This window comes from Emydura macquarii, unplaced genomic scaffold, assembly GCF_026122565.2.
Source record: "Emydura macquarii macquarii isolate MOO-44397 ecotype Brisbane River unplaced genomic scaffold, CSIRO-AGI_Emac_v2 contig_3044, whole genome shotgun sequence".
Taxonomy (NCBI): domain Eukaryota; kingdom Metazoa; phylum Chordata; order Testudines; family Chelidae; genus Emydura; species Emydura macquarii.
Genome location: NW_027133181.1, coordinates 3,174,380 through 3,192,440, shown reverse-complemented (window position 1 = coordinate 3,192,440; position 18,061 = coordinate 3,174,380).

The following is an 18,061-nucleotide window of genomic DNA, read 5'->3' as shown; positions in this document are numbered from 1 at the left end:
GCTGTTAGCTTGTAAGGCAATAACATTTATCGGGTTACCAGCTTTGCCCTTAAATGTTACTTAAAATTCCCTTTGGAGCTGTACCCAAGGTCAACCAAGGACAGCTCTGGTCACATGCTTTGGCAGTAATTTAGCATCTCAGTCTTTGAGAATGCTCCCAGTCTATATAGTTTAGCACTCTATTTAGCACAGTAATAAGTCAGGCTTACAAAGGGTCAAAGTACTCCAATGAAAGAACTCCAATGGATCTCCCTATTGTATATTTACTTTTAATGGACCTTTTTTTTAAACATGAACTTTAAACTAGGTTCCCTGGAGTGGCAGAGGTGAATGGGCTACATTCCATTGATGCTGTAACTCTAGGGAAGGAGCAGGATGGGTGATAGCATATGGCATATAATTTAGGAGCAGGTGCTTGGGGTGTGTTTATGTAAGGCTATTCTGCTTGTTAGGTCTGCTACAGCATTTGATTTATCGTTCAAAGCATCAGTGCCCATTGCCAGTAGGAGAAAACATTTAGTGTCATTACAGTTTGGAAACAACTAATTTTGACAAATAATCTGTCCCCATTTGCCAAGAAAATTATTAGAATCTGGTCAGTAAGCCAAGAGCAAATCTATTTCTTTCCTGGCACAATGTCCAAATGTGTTGAATATTTCTACTGTTGTACTAATGGGTGTGTCATGTCTTCTGTTACAGGAAATGATGTTTTTAGCATCAGGTTTTCAAATTATGACTCCATTTCTTAACTAACCAAATTATCTCTGATAAAGAACATCTGACAGTTTAAAGAATAATCATGAACAAGATCCTGAACAGCAAAAGCCGAAACTTAAAATAATTCAAGCAAAATTATAATAGTTTAAAGGAAAAGTTTGTAAATCAATTATTCTATTAAAGAAATAAAAATAAACAAAGTCACAGCTTCCCTTGTCATGTAGATTTCTATATACACTAGTGACATAAGAGGTATTTGTCTATGGGTGCTAATTATTGCAATATAGAGGTCAAGATTTCTGTTTAAAAACACATCTTTTGTGCTGGTATATTTTTAGATTTATTTATTTTGAGAATTTAAATATTTTAGGCCCTATCTCACAACACTTAACACACATGCTTTGTGCATAGTTCCATTGACTTCAGCAGGACTCCTAACATGCACAAGGTGAAGCACATGTATAAATGTTTGCAGGATCAGGGCCTTAGCCTGCATATTGTTACAAAGTTTCAGTGTATACATTGGGCCTGATTCTGATCTCACTTGCACTGATTTTACACTTGTGTAACCTCACCAACTTCAGTGGAATACCTCCTGATTCACAATGATGTGAGAACATAGTCAGGCCTATGATGTGTGGCTCTGAATGCGGTTTCACTGATTGCAGTGAATGTATTGTAGTAATTGTATACAATATGAACATTGCTGTATGAAAAATATAACATAATTATTATTTTGATTAAGCATTTACTGTATGTTCATTGCTGTACAAACATGGGACCAATTTTAGTGATGATGAAAATTGTGGTGAAAGTGTTTGACTCCAACAAAGCAGTGTAAAATCAGTAAAGGTTTCCTCCTCTCTCATGCTTTATTTCTTCAGAAATAATCCAAGTCTCTCCTTCCTTCTCCTTACAAAACACAGTCAAACAGCCTCCTCTCCATGCCTCCCAAGAAACCGCTTTTCATGTAATATTAACATTTTTAAATGAATGATTGCATGGAGAAAAGTAAGATGCTCCTTTCCCACCTCCTGGCAGGATGACAGATTTCCATTTTAAAAGTAATGGCTCTGAGGGCAATGCTCTATGCTACAGAGTCTCAGGTTTAGTCCACAGAATAATCAGCCTCGGTATATGTTTTACATAAACCTGTCAGACATTTCGATCATATCCCTACAAGAAGAAAGTGATGCATGTGGCCATAGACAAAGAAAAGAGAAACACACAAAAAATACAGGGCTAGTTCTAACTTAAGAAAATTACTAATAGAACCAATGCTATCCTGATTTATTCCCTCTGCATGCCGGTAAAGAGCAATGGACTTGCATGGGGAGGAAGTAAGGGCAGTGTTTGGCACATAAGAATTTTAAACTATAAATGACTGGAAGCTAATTTCCTGTGCTTAGTCTTAGATTGTGCTGGATCTCATGCTATTGAGCTGTATCTTTTTTTGTGTCTGAAAGTTATATTGGCTGATTAGCAGAAAAGGTGGCTTAGCACACACACAACATTTGGTATTAAATGGCATACTGAGTGATATTTTCCAGGATTAACTGGACATAGATATTGAACCATCCTTGTTCTGCTAAAGGCGGTCCTTTCAAAGTCAGTGTTTGGGCATAGTGGTGGGCTAGTATGGGGAAGCTTGTGCTACTGCCTGTTAAGTGGATAAATAATACTACTAATACAAGTTGAATCTCTCCGGTGACTTCCTCCTTTCATTGCATCAGGCACAAATTTATCCTCACTAATAGCTGTTATTGCTCTTGTCTCTTTTTGCATTGCTCATTGAATGTCTCTAGCCTTGACCACCCATATGCCATTTTTACCACAAATGTGTCTGGTTTCTTCTCTCCTGCTTCCCATGCATAGCATGCCCTCCCCAAAAGATTCATAGAGCTATTACTCTAGTTACCTTCATATTCCTCATTAAGACCCAAATTTTCCACAATGCCTTTCAAAAACATTAGGTGGAGGAGCAGTCAGGAATAAATTTATTTTAAAATTAATGATTACATACATTTTCATTGTATCCCTCCACCCAACCCTTCATGTGATGCTTGTTTTCTAATATTGTATACTCTTCTGAGAATGAATCTTGTCTTGCCTTGTGTTTGTCCAGTGCCCAATCCTGACTTAGGCTTCTGCTATGTCCACAATCAAAATTAACAGTTAATACAAGAGTATTTCACTCTCTAAGGTTGTATATTTTGCACCTTTCACAACAGAAAGAGGAAAAAGCCTTCAGTACAGTAGATGGGAGAGTATGAAGTAGAAACTAAGGAGAAAAGATGCTTATGTAGATTTATTACAATTGGGGTGTGTAATAGTATAGGTACTGCTATAGGAAAAATCCATTGGAAATGTTCCAGGATGAGGCAAAGGACTTTAGGTTCTTGCTGATCAACTATGGTGAATTCCCCATTATCTGAATGCTCCATACCATCCATGAAAGAAAAAGTGATCATAGGACACTGACTGGGTAATAGATTGGTAATTATTATAATTGAAATACAGAGAGTACTATTACAATGTCTACATTTGCCAATAGGTACCATCTAGTTATCACAAATATCTCCTATCAGGAAAAAACAGTGCTGTCTCAGATAACACTACAAAGTAACTGTGCAATGCTGACTTTTTAATCATGACCATAATATGTGAACATGTATGTGACCATTCAAACTCTGTCTTTGTACTTTATATAGTTGTAGATTTTACACTTTATTTTGACTATATGCCATGCAGATTGTGCAGTTATCTGTCAGTCGATCCATTGATTGAAAATTAAATAGAATAAGGTTAAGCTTGTGCAAATGGCAGCTAATCTTTCATTCCGTAATAGACATGCTTTAGAGCATGAATTAAACAATTGGGGATGATTTTAATTAGATTTTAAAAGTGGCCCGCAGGCTCTTTCAAAGTGGCCCACTGCTTCCCTCCTGCTGGCTGCAGAAGGGAGCCGCTGCCTAAGGACCCAAGTGGAGTGCATTACTGTGGGGCTACAAGACGGGTGCAAGCTCCTTGCTACAGCCAAGGGGACGGGAGATCAGCGCTCCCCTTACCCTGGCTGTTGCAGGGAGCACAGCAAAGTGCTCCTTCTGGGTCCCTAGGTGTTGAGGTCCTTGCTGGAGCCAGAGGGAGAGGAGATCAGTGCTCCTCTCCCTTGGCTCCAGCAGACAGCAAAGTGCTCTGCCTGGGTCCCTAGGCACTGGGATCCGAAGGGAGGGGAGCACTGATTTCCTGTCCCCCTGGCTGCAGAAGGGAGCCACTGCCTAGGGACCCAGTTGGAGCACACAGGGCTACAGGATGCGTGCGGTTTCCCTGCTGCAGCCAGCGGGACAGGAGATCAGCAAGGAGGCAGCCTCCTCGTTGAACTCCTTCTGTCTGTCTGCCTGCAATGGGGCAGCGGGGGGCGGTAAGGGGCACTGCTGGTGGAGCAGCCAGGAACCTACCATGCTTGAGGAGGGGTAGGACTCTAAAAATCAGTGCCTTATGGTTTGGCCGGCACTTAGTAGTGACTTAGTTGCCAGGCCATGTGCTTTAATGTGTAGTGACAGTCACTCAACTACACTAGTGCTTTGTCTGTGAGTGTGTGACATACTGTGAGTAATTTGAGTATCATAAAAATGTTTACTATAAATATGTAGTGATTTGTAGTCCTTAACGGTGTATACATCAATACATTTTTTTATGAGTTGATAGACTGGTGGCCCTTCAGGGTTGTAAAAATGGTATTTGTGGCTCTCAAGCCAAAAAGGTTGGGAACCACTGGTCTAGAACATAATTTACATGCCATGAAGATACTTATTTAAGCATCATAAAAAGTATATGTATTTCCTGTAGGAGCTTGGTAGGAGAGGTATATTTTGTACTATGAGTGTGGGGAAGGAATATACCTAGGGAAAGAAGACATAAAAATATATAATGCAAGCATGCCCAGTATTATGAAGTCATAACCTTGGATAGATAGTAAATTCAAGAAATCTTTTGTCTATCAGTCAGTTCCAAAATCAAGCCCAGTATCCAGTAGGCTGTGACCAACAAAGTTTGATTGAATTTTCCTTGTAACAAAAAAACAAACCAAACCTTTTTTCTCTTATAAACAGATCTGATCTTCCATTATACACCGTCTGTAAACAAGTTTAATATTAGTACTTATTTCCCATGCCCATTGTAGAAATTCAGCCCTCTGAAATGGGAAACATTTGTGTGCTGTAAAAACAACGAGAGTCCTGTAGCACTTTAAAGACTAACAAATTTCTTCAGTCATAAGCTTTCATGGGCTGCAACCCACTCAGATGCATGAGATAGAAATCAGATAGGAGGTATATATATACATCCAAGGGTAAGAAACAACAATGGGGAGGGTAGGTGTAAATAAAGTCCATTCAATTAGAGTAGATGAGGCCTATTTACAGCCATTGATTAGAAGGCAAGAATGTGTTAACAGTGACAATTACTTCTTGTAATGAGATAACCATTCCAAGTCCCTATTCAGACCCAGTTTGATTGTGTCAAGTTTGCATATACAAGTGTGCTGTGTGTTTCTAATACGAAAAGTAAGAGCTAGTGGCCAACTGCCCCTTCTCCTGTCCTCTTTTTGGCCTATCAGTTTATTTAATTAAAAATAAATTTTCTACATAGTATGGAAACAGCTGAAAGTTATCTCAATTAGGCATCAGGTTCTGATGGGGAATACCTGTCACACCTCTGTGACATGCTTCAGATTTGTATCACTAAAAAAAGGTTATACTTCTCTGCATGGTCTCCCTGAATTTTTCCATTGAACCCTCCTCAGCCAAAGGATAAACAAGAGGAATATTAAAAATATAAATCCCTATAGTAAATGTGCCTGATTTTACATTTGCTCACACCAGTCTTACATCAGTGTCTTCACTGGAGTTACTCCTCATTCACACCGGTATAAATGAGAGTTAAATTAAGCCCAAGATATCAGAAAATGTGTTATGTACCATTATCATACAGGTATATATCTGCTGCTGATACGGTGTGGAGGAGTGTTACAGTGTGGAGGAGTGGCAGGCATTCTCTCTCCACACAAATAATGCATCAGGACATTAGTTCCATCCTTCAGCAGTGCTGGAAGGAAGCATATCATCAACCAGTTTTTAAATTTAATAAAGTTGGAGTTGGGTATTTTCTAGGTATTAGGTTACACGAACAATTGCAATAGTAAACTGCTTCAGTTTACAGAAAAAAAGTAATTGAAGATCAGAGTGAAAGATCAGTGTATTGAATAATCCCTAATATTTAGTTTATTCTTTAGATCTTTTCCATTTTTTTTATTTTTGACATTCTGAGAAAAAAGTTATTTGGAATGATTAATTGTTACTCTTTTTATTTTTAAACAAAACCATCATTCACTGGATTCTTTCAAAAGATAAAGGGAAAATTATTTTAATTTTTCCAGTTTTAATAATATATTAGATTGAGGGATGAAAAAAAACTCTGGGATAATCTGGAATCTGGTTCAGGGGTCTCAGACTGGCAGTTGAGTACAGGTCTTCTCTCTTTCCTTATAGATAGATGAGAGGGGATCCTGAAGTTTTCCTGTTGTAACATCATAGTATGGAAAAGGTTCAAGTTAGAATCTGGAAGGCGTATCATGTTAGAATTACTTTAATTTGCTTTTATTATCAATCTTTCTGATTTGACCTTGAACAACTCTAGTGGTTTTATAATATAACCTGGGGATTCTTATTTTATAGTTTGTGGCCTAGACAGTTGAGAGCTGAATGTTATTCCTGTCAGTCTATGGTGTTTATAAAGCAGCAATCACATGATGAGATGAAGAATAATTTCCTCTAGAGTTCTAAACAGATCTTATATTTCACCTGTTGTAGCCTCTTTCTCTTAAAGAATTAATGATCTCCATATAAGTGATACAGGGAAACAAATGCACAGTGTTTTGTAGACTTGGTAGAGCCGTACTAATTTACAAGGATAAACTTAACTAGTGGTTGGTTGCTAAACTTTTACTTATTTACATGGACTCTTTTTCTCCACCAGAGGACTATATTTCTCCTCCAAGACATTCAATTAAGAATGCTTCTTTTCTCTTTATTGTGATTTCTCTGGCTGAAATGAGCTCTGCCAGGGTTGTCAGTAGATGCTAGCTGAGAGGAAAATCCTTGGCTTGCCTGTTTGTAAATTGAGTTAAGCAGAGAAGCCCCATGCCAAGGAGTGGACATGTTAAAGGGACAGTGTTTTATTTTTGCTTTTGTGGTGTTTTCCCTTGTCTTGTCCCTGTAACTAAGGTTACAGCCATTGGTCACCATTATATGGGCCCCACGAATAAACCAGACAAAATCAAGCTCAACATATTATATTATTCTTTGTAAAAATACTCAGAATAGTTATTTAAAAAACTAACATGAAGTTTCAAAGGCCACAGCAAAAAGGCATAACATATAATAGGATTTCAGATTTTGCCACTCTAAGGCAGTGCAGAGAGGATATTGTGTCAGTAACCACACTAAGTATGTGTTTATTTTCTGTGGAAAATCTCAAGGCTGATCCCGCATTTGCTCTTCAATGCTCTGCCATCTTTGTCCTCATTGAGCCCTTGCTTTCTTGGCATGCTATGACTCATTAACTCTTACCTATTTCTCCCCCCCACAAGCATTTGTTTTCTGCACTTGTGTGCCATCTGCTCCCCTGAGCTACCTTCACCCATAATCTGGTACTTTAGCAACTGGTTTTTAAACTGTTTCCCTTCCCCCTCCCATCTACCAGACAATGATGAAAGGGCTGCTTCCCTGAGCTACTGGTGATGATTCTTTCTAGAGGTCCCTCCATTTTTGCTTCATTTTCTCCATCTTTTCGGGATGAGAGTCCTTGCCACTGAACCTAGCTCAGATATTATCCTGGAACGACCTTTATGCGAACAGAAGGATGGTCTGTTGTGGGGAAGGTGGTCAGAAGTCTCATGCAGCACAACTGTGGCCAGCATCTGAATATGTTTGCCCTGGAACCAGGTTTGTCCAGCTCTCAGCCTTATTGCTGTAGAATGAGATGCTGGTAGATAGTATGTGGGCCAGGCTCACTGTTCATGAAAGCCTTTCAGCCCCATTTTTACAGTGGAAAATGAGATTATTCACAGCTGGCCTGAAGTGAACAGTGCAGAGCATATTTTCATTATAGCATATTTTCAGAGCACAGCTTCTGCTTGTGCACAAACCTTCAGCTACCTATTGCAAATGTACATTTGCTGAATTTTCATATGAAATGAGAGTGGACTTTGAGACTCTGGAAACATCACCCAAGAATGAGAAAACAAATGGATGCTTACTAGCCACATGAATGCAGACACTAATTAAGCTTTGAAAATCAAGCCTTAATTCAGTTTTGTTAAGATGTATGAATTTTAAAAACAGCTCTGCTTGAAGATCTAGGAGTCATATCTGGGCCCAACATCTCAGTGGGCATTGAAAAGCCCCAGAATTCAAAGACACAGTCTATGTTTTTGTATTGGGGGAAATAAACTAGCTTCCATTTAGTTAATAGACTGGACAATTGCTTTTAGCTGTTTTCTCCTGGGACGATCCTTATGCACATGCTTTACAGAATTATATTAGTATGTACCATATGCACAGCCTTCAGTGACATCACCAGTAAGCAACGTGAGCTATTAATCATGGGCTTAAGAAGTCCACACCAATTATGCTAACGAGCATAACATTTCTAATGTAAATATAATACGTTTTTGCTATATTTTTTGAAAACTAACAAAGCTAAAATACTTGGTAGGGGAATAAGTTTCATGCATTTTAACTATCTTTTGAAATTTGAAAGCTTTTTTTTTTTCCTTGTGGAAAATATAGTACCTCATTCATGAAAAGTCCACCCAGCATGGAGGCTTTAGAGACTTGATCTTACAAGATTCTGAGCACACTGGCTTGATTAATCAAAGCACTTAAGCATAGGCACACAAGTAGTTTCCCTGATTTCAGCGTAGTTGCTCACTAATGTAAAAGTAGGCAGATGCTTACATCTTTGCAGCAGATATGTGGCTTTTTGTATAAGTGGCTCTTCAAACTTGTGGCAGTTATCTTTTCCTTTCTAAATGTTAGGTGCCAATCTGTGAAGCTGATCCTGCTGCAAGAATGAACTATGAATACCACTCTGGGCCAAATTGTGTCCTCATTTGCCATTCTGCAACCCCCCTGGAGCTCAGTGGAATTGTATTGGTGTGCAGATTTTGGCTGTTAGGTTTTTTAATAGTATTTACAGCACTGCAGACATTTGATAGTGGAATCTGGACCTTTGAAGATTTAAATGTGCACTTGCCAATTGCCAATTCTGTCTATCCTGTCAATTGAGAAAAGTTCCACATTTTCAGTCCAACGGTTTTAGGTAGAAATTAGTGAGGACTGAACTAACGTGTGGAGTTCCAAAATGTTTGGATAATTTTTCATTGTTTTTCCTTATGGTGGACATTTGCATTTCATATGCAGGACATTCACCTGGAACCACAAGTGAAAGTTCAAAATACCGTGATAGGCTGTTTTATAAACTTGATATTTATGCTTTATATAATCATCCTGTATAGTGTTTTGTGTCTAATTATCGAAACTTTAATGAAAATATGTTTTATAAAATAACCTATTGGAAATAAGAAAGGGTGATCCAGTTAGTGTATTATTATTATTACATGTATCTCTAAAGGTCCCATCATCATAGTCTCTAAATAGGATGGACTCATGGATCTAAACTAAAAGGACTGACTCAAAGGGAGTACACCTCTTCTACTCCTTTTTAGCTCTTTACTATAAGTGTTATATTTCTAGTGGAGTAGGGGTCATGCACATCTGTGAAGAGGTATCTTGTAATGTGCTCTGAAGGTGATAAAACTAAAATGCAGCCCAATCCTAGGTGGAAGCAGTTAAAACTGAGACACCTCTTCCCTGCCCCTAGGATGTGTCCACTGGCCTCTGTCACCCAAAGGACCCAGGTTGAATGTAAATGTTCTTTTGAGTGCAGAGCAAAAGGCATGAACCATCTTCTGTTGGAGTCAATGGCAGCCCTTTAGTTGACTGTAGTAGGAACTGAAATGGTCCGAGTCCATTTTGTTGTCTTGTTCTCATCCCAAGGCATCTTTACAGACACAGTGAGCTGTGCAGCATCAGCATCCATTCCTGTCCATCGTGTGTTCCTCCCTTAAGCCCAGCCTGGTCATATCCCTGCCATCTAGTCATGGTTGGTATCTAGGTCTGACTGACCTTGGTTGCATTTGCATTATTTTCTTTGGCAGCTTATGACTGTTTGTTTTCTACAGTGTCCCCTCCATCATAACCCGATACCCTGACTTCACATTCTACTTTGCTTCTACCAACTTTGTCTTAAAATTATTCCTCTTTACGTCATCTTTACTGCCTCCAGCCTTCTGATGTGTTTCATTTAATGCATCCGCTTCACGACCATACTGTTAGTACACTGGTTTGATAAATTTTCACTGTGGTGCTAAATGTAATGTTTTTATCAGTCCATAATTTCATCAACTTCTGTGCAGCACTTGTAGCTAAAGCACATCTCCTTTTAACCTCATCCTTGATACAACCCTCAGCACTGAAGCTAGGTAAACATACTATTTTACTTGTTCTATAACTTACTGCTGTATTTTAACACGATTTATTCTCCCTTTTCCAAGATGCAACCACTTCATCTTTTTGACATTTATTTAAGTCAATTTAAGGAGTGGTAAAGGGTTACCCCCCAAAACCTTCAACCCTAACTCAAACAAAATCCATTTGAGATACAGATACATTAATATAATGCTCTCATATTGTTTTTCATTTTCTCTGCCCTTCCTTGTGTTTCCACTTCAAATACTGGACAAAGACTGCCATCAATTAAATAACATGAGAGAGGCAATTCTATCCAAAGCTGGAAGTACCACATATCTCCTTTGAGTGCTTGTTCTCATGGATTGCCAGCCTAGTTTTGCAGGGTAATGCAGTCAAGTAATTCAGATAAAAATTCAAACATTTATAACCAGTGTTCTGAGTATCATTTCTATAACCTTTGCAAGTTCTCATGTTTCATCAACCAAACATGACTTACAAGTTCATCCTCCTACCATTTTTACTGTGATCTTTTCTTCTCTATCCTGTGTTACTACATCTTGATAAAAAAAAGACCATAACCTGGTATCCTATCACTATTGACAGAACAACTTAAAAGACCAAGGACTACTGTAGAAATAAGTGCTAAAACTCAACATCAGGGGGGATTTCTAAATAGACCTTTTCCCCCTTTCTCTAAATCCTGACAAGACAACTGAGGTATACAGAGCATTCACATTGTTGCCAGGAGAAATACCACTTCAGACTCATTCTCTCAAACTGAACTTGATACTCTAGGTTTAGATCATAGCTTTACAAATAACACATAAGAACATTTCCTAAGTTTTTTGCTTACTTTTCGTTTCATGTGAGGACTGTCTTATTGTAAGTGAAGAGTCAAAGAATGTAAACTTTTATGACCTTACATCCCAAACACTTTATGTTGCTCTTCTCTTTGCAATGCAGAAATCTGCCTTTTGTTTGTGGTGTATAGGAGATCCTATACACAGTTTGTTCTATATCTATCCATACATCCCAGTGAGACTTTCTGAAAAATACTTTGTACTGTAAAAGTCAATTTTCAAACCAATAGTTATACAACTCTATTCTTGATTTTTTGTACAGTTTTTTTTTCCAGAAAAGGTTTATGTTCATATGAATTGAATGCATGTTTTGGGTTTGGCCTTTGAGTCATGCTTCTCTAATGGTGTTATTTCCATATCCTATGGTGTATGACCATGTATCTTCTCTTTATTTTGAAGACACTAATTGAAAACGTATGTCTAGACTGGATAACTTCATAGTCCTCATCCATTTCTGTAGTGCTAGGAGATATGCACTGCAATGTAACATCAAATACAGCCATTGACGTGTTAATGCATTGTTTGAGATGTCTGTCTGTATTGGGCCAATGTTTAGTTTCTGCTAGATTTATGATTAAATTTGAGATTACAACTGGGCGCGACTCTGGTGTGGAATACTGATGAGTCCAAAACTGATCAAACATAGTGAGCCTATTGGATTAATCTACATAGTGAAACAAAATTCATTTCACTAACCAGATTGTGGATCAATATGAGAGTTTCCATGCCCCTACATGGGCATTATTATATAGGAGGATAATCTGCCCTATAGTAGTCATATTGTAAATATAAAATACTTGTCAATAAAATATCCATACTCTTTATGCGTGAACTTTTCAGTCATGAGAAATCAGTGATATTGAAGGGCAATGCATCATATGTATGTTGGTGATTATGGTTAGGTTTTATGCTGTTGAATGGTAATGTGGAAGCATTCTAAAGCTCATTTAATGTTCCTGGTAATTCCAAGTCAGTGTGGCACAGCATGTGGTGCCAGAATCTAGTGTAGCAAAAATGTATGATTATTCATGCCACTAAATAAATATAATAAGTAGTATGCCATTCAATAAATATTAACTCACAAATGGTACAATGGATAAAAATATTAAGTCTTATCCAACTCAGAGACATTTCAGAAAGAGAGATGCTACATGTTTCGTAAACAAAACTGTTTATGTACTATTATATTTTTATAAATATTAGAAAATAATAAAAATGACAGAGTATGACTTGCCTTATTGATAAAGATGATAACTCAGAACTACTGAGAGCCAGGTTTCCAGTGTAGAGCGGAGGGAATTAGGTACACAGCGGTGGACCTTAGTTCTAATATAAGCGATGTATCCATTTTCCCAGCTTTCTTTTGAAAACATCACTAAATACAATATTAGTACAAGACTCTCAATTCATTTTTTTAAAGTAAACATTATATTAATAAAAGAAACCTGGTTGCTCTCCTATGCCACCAAGTGCTACAGGTAGGCTGAGTGAGGAAGAAGTGACATTTTGATGTAGACCACTGGCTTTCCTCTTCTACTGAGGCGCCAGCAAAAAGTCTGTTCCACTCCCAGCTCAGCTACAGTGCAAAGCCACAGCAGAGAAGCAATCTGATTACACCTCAGTTCAAAATAGTCCTTTAGAAGGCTGAATGTGGAGCTGGCTGAAATCTCCCAATTCAGTTTCCCAAAATGAAAAGTTAAGTGTAGATGGGAGAGGGAAGGGAAAGTGATGAAGGGTTGTCAAATGAGATAGTACTGGCCTTTATTGTCTTTAATGTTCTGTTATAGAAATATCCCTATCCCCAGCTGCGCCTCAAACCTGTCCTTCATTATATCAAGTCAAGTTCAAGGTTTCAGTTAATGTCAAGGTTTCAGTTTCAGTTAGTCAGTTCAAGGAGCTCTGTCCTGGGCCCAGGATATCTAAAAGACCATACAGTTGCCAACTCCACTCTGCAGTCCCAGTGGAAAATTCTACCCACAGGGTAAAACTTGTCTGTGCAGGAGACAGAGCTTTCTTGGGGGGCTGGTCCGAAATTAGGGAATGAACTCCCACAGGAACTAAAAGCCACTGGAAATCTCACCACCTTCTGCTTCAAATGCAAGGGTGCAGCTGAGGTTAGTCCTGCTTTGAGCAGGGGGTTGGACTAGATGACCTCCTGAGGTCCCTTCCAACTTTAATATTCTATGATTCTATGATTCTATGACTTTGCCTTATCTTAAGTAAACACAGAGCAACATTTATCAAAACAAAACAAAATGCTCCACGTGTTATTCTTTCTCTGGGGAGAGGGTAGGAGAGAGAACAAACCACAATCATAAAAGTTAGTAATGTCCCTTAATACATCACTGAAAGGTGCTCAGATGCTAAGATGATGAGGATGGTTTAAAAATCTATATAGAATAGAATACTCTATTACATTGAGCTGGGAAATACATTGGGGCGAGACAGTGATGAATTTGGAGCTGTTCCATAATAATTTATAAATACTGTATGTTGGTCCTGTTATTGGTGTATTTTCTGTACAACTGAATATATCCTCTTCGGGTAGCTGGAGATGCTAGGTTGGCCTACGTCACCATCAGAGGATAGTAAGACTTTAAATGAGGTAGACATGCGTATAGACCATTATTTTTAAAATCCATTTTTCTCTAATTCTTTGTTCCAACTGTGAAAATAAACAAAACTTTGGTTTAAAAGGCTGTCTGATCACTGTATACCGCTCATCACAGACTCCCAAACGAAGACCTTCAGGTACCCAAACTCAGATGGACCTGCAGATAAGAACCAGAGTTTGGTAGCCCAGGGTCCAGTTAAGGGCTTGTCAGTCCATGTTAGGGCACAGCATATTGGGGTATAAATCTACACTGTTCCAGCATGTTTCACACTAACTGTTTATGTGGACCCTGCCTCTGAGCACTAGATGTTTCCTAGTGTGCTATGACCTTGGGAAATGTTAGTGTGTAGCAGCAGAAAGATCCACACGGACAGTTAGTGTGTGGCAATGTAAATTTACACCACAGTGTGCTTTGCACTTAACTCGTTGTATAGGTATGCCTTGCGAGTAGGAGAATGGTGGAATTCCACCCCAGAAGAAGTAAAAGCATCAGTCCTGACACCTGACGGGGGCACTCATGAGGGTGTGTCTACACATCAACTAGACATCCCTGGCTGGCTCATGCCAGTCAATTTAAACAGGCAAGGCTTGGGGTGTGGTGCTGTTTCACTGCTTTGTAAATTTCCCGACTTGGGCTGGAGCCCAAGCTCTGGGACCCTCCCACCACGGAGGGTCCTAGAGCTCGGACTGCAGCCCAAGCCCAGAAATCTACACAGCAATGAAACAGCTCAGCAGCCTGAGCTCCATGAGAACTGAGTTGGCTGGCATGGGCCAGCCGTGGGGGTCTAGTTGCAGTGTACACGTATCCTTAGAGACCAGAAAGATGACAGAGGTGCAGCTAGTTCTGTAATGGTGACAGAGAGTTAAAAAAAAAACTTCCCTGACCATGCCCATTTCCCTTAATTTTTTTATTCAAATATTTATTATATTTATTAATGAAATCTATAGCAGTAAAACAGAAAAGATTTTACATAACATTTCATTCAAAATTTAATGGACAAAGATACAGATGATTTTGAATGTGGCAGGTTTGTGAAAATCAAATCTCAATAGAAAAGACTATTTCTAATATAGTTCTTGTGCCCTTAATTTCTCCTTTGAACAAAGCAATTATTTAACAGGCATAGGTTTTATTTACAAAAGTTAAACAGAAAAGGAAGTTAAATTAAGAAAGAGTGTAAATCAGAAATATGATTGGAAAAGAGAAGGAATTATAAGAGTAAATGATAGTACCCAAAAAAAGATACTTTGCAAAAGATCCCAAGTGAAATGAAACTGATCCAAGTTGTCATTTCTGGCAGCTGTTGTTTTTCCAAAATAATGTCTGCAGCAATTTCTGTATGGAGGAAGGCTCAGGATTTTTTTAGCCATAAAGGAAAAATATTGGGTTTATAGAAATCTTGATTCTAAAAAAATTGCTGCTGATGCTTCCCTTTATTAAATGAGGTTTAAAAATCCATTTATCACAAAGTTTGTAGGGATTTTCTTATTTTTATCTTCTTAATTAGATCCAAACTTATATAATTGGAAATTGGTGCATGGCTCTGACATCATCTGAAAGACCCAACTGTCCAGTCAGAATATGACTTTGGATAATCAATGTCCAAAACTATATTTTGATTAGCCATACATTGATCATAGTGGATTTTACTATAATAATAATAATATAGATCACAGAACACGTTTTCCCAACAACGATGTAGTTATAATACTTTACAATTATCCTGTGTTATGTTGTGATCCTCAGATCCTTAGTCTACAAACATGAAGAAAGACCCACAATGACCCTGTCAGGTAGGTAGGTATTGACAAACTTTTTCAAAGCTAGATGCCTAAAGTTGGACTTCTTGACCCATATTTAGGCAACTGAATACCCAGAAGCTCCCAATGAAGTTGCAACCTGTAATCTATTTGATGTCTAGTAGAACTGAAATCAATGGAAGCTATTAGGAGCTTTTGCAAACCAGGCCATTTATTTAGGTTCCTAATTATAGATTTATGAAACTAATGTCGGCATCCACTTATGAAAATTATCATTATTTCAATAACTGAAAGATATTACCCATTATCTTTATTTTACAGATGAGGAAACTGAAGCAGAGAATGGCCAGGTGATTTGCTCAGAATTGGACAGGAAATTGATCATACAGCCTGCAATAAAGTCCTAATCTCCTATCTCCCTGTCTTGGATTATCAAAACAATCTATGAGGTATCACACTAAAAACACTTGTTTTAATCTCCAGAATTGTTTCATCTACCAGTAGTAAATTGCTCATTTATAGTACAGTAAAATGTTTGATGTTAGTGTAGCCAGGAGGGGTGGTCCCCCTCTGAGGAGGACCCAGAGAGGGAGCCAGACCCACCCTGGCTGATAGAGGCCTGCCCCAGTGGCCCCACCTGACCGGAAGCAGGGGGGCGGAGCTAGGCCTTTAAGAGCCAGGCCGGTGAGCTCAGTTGGAAAGAGACGGCTGAAGGGGAAGGACGCATCTCCTCCTAAGCTCCTAGCTAAGGCCGGGCCGGGGAGCTGTGCTGAGAGGGAGCGGCCGGCCTTAAACCCAGCCGGGGGATTAACAGGCCTCCCCCAGGTACCCTACGGCCTGGGAGTTGGAGGAGGGCCCACCAGAGGCCCCCACGGCTTGGGAGTCGGAAGAAGGCCCATCGGAGCCCCCTGCTGACTACGAGCCTGAAGAGAGCCCCCCGGAGACACCCGGGGCCTGGGAGCCGGAGGCGGATCTTCCGGAGCAATACCGAGTCTGGGACCCCGAGAACCTACCGGCCCTGCCTGAGGCCTGGGGACCGCAGGACTTGGAAGAGCTACCCTCCGAAGATGAGCCCATGGAGCTGCCCGAGCTGCCGCCTGTGGACAAGGAGGGCCTAGCAGGTCTACCACACCTCAGCGACCCAGAGGAGGCAGGTACCGGGGGTTTCGGGGAGGAAGAAGCCCAGGGATCGCTGCACGTTAGCGGCTGAGTCAGGGGCAACCCGGGCGGCGTGTTGCGGCCGGAGCCCCGCCGACCCAGTGGCAAACGCTGTTGCCACTGCCAGGGCCCTGGGCTGGGACGCAGTGGAGACGGGCAGGCCTGCGTCCCCCTCCCCCCTTCCCTATCCTCCGTGAGGAAGCCTTCCCCGCCGTGCCGTTCCAGAGAGTGGCCATAGACTGCTCGCCTTGCCCGCCCTGCCTGAGGGCCTGGCTTTAGACTGCTCGCCTTGCCCGCCCTGCCTGAGGGCCTGGCTTTAGACTGCTCGCCTTGCCCGCCCTGCCTGAGGGCCTGGCTTTAGACTGCTCGCCTTGCCCGCCCGGCCTGAGGGCCCAGCACTAGGCTGCTTGCCCTGAGAAGGGCACAAGCCTGCTCCCAGTGAGAGGTAGCTGGGAGGGGTGGTCCCCCTCTGCGGAGGACCCAGAGAGGGATCCAGACCCGGACGCTGCTCCCCGGTTCCAGGGGCACGTCCACAGTTAGGAAAGATAAACTGTTATATTTAAGTGTTGATGGATCTCTGTTAGATCTCCTATGGTTTGGAAACTTTCCTCCAGGGACATCACATTGGTGAACTTTCACTAGGCCATTGTAATTCTGAACCCATCACCTTCCCACTTAGTAATTTACCTCCAAAACAGAGGGATGTTTATATTTCTCTGGCTAATGATACCAGTGGTTAAATACTGTCATCCTCATCTTTATTCAATACAAACTGGAATAAGGAACTTGGAATTTCTCTGCAGGATTAACTTGGAAATGAATCTGGTAGTTCTCCTTTGCCCAAACTATGTCCAATCCAAAACCAAATATTGAACAGACACCTGTCAGACTGAATATTCTGTTAGATTTTTAGCCTGTAATCTACTGAAGACCTATCATCCATCCTTTGGGCCTGCTAGATAGTGTCCCTCACAGGGACAAACATCTGAGAGGTACCACATTACCTCATTAATCCCTGTTAAATTGTATCCTGAGCCTTGATAAGGATGGACCCATGCCATCCTATCTTTAAAATTTTCTTTCACAGCTCTTACTTTATACAACAAAGTTTTGCAGAGATAGTGGAAAAAATCACCTCCCTTCAATCTCAGAGTGGAATTGGTTTTATTATCTGTGACCCTAAAAGCCCTTGAGTGCCAACTGGCAGAGGGCCCACTGTTCTGTAACTCCTAACACACTGCTATCATAGTATTTATAAAGAGCGTTGTGTGAAGTATTGAATGAAAGCTGATGACACACTGGTCATTAATATCATTGCATGACGTGTATGGATGGCGTGTAAAGAGTTATGTATGTGT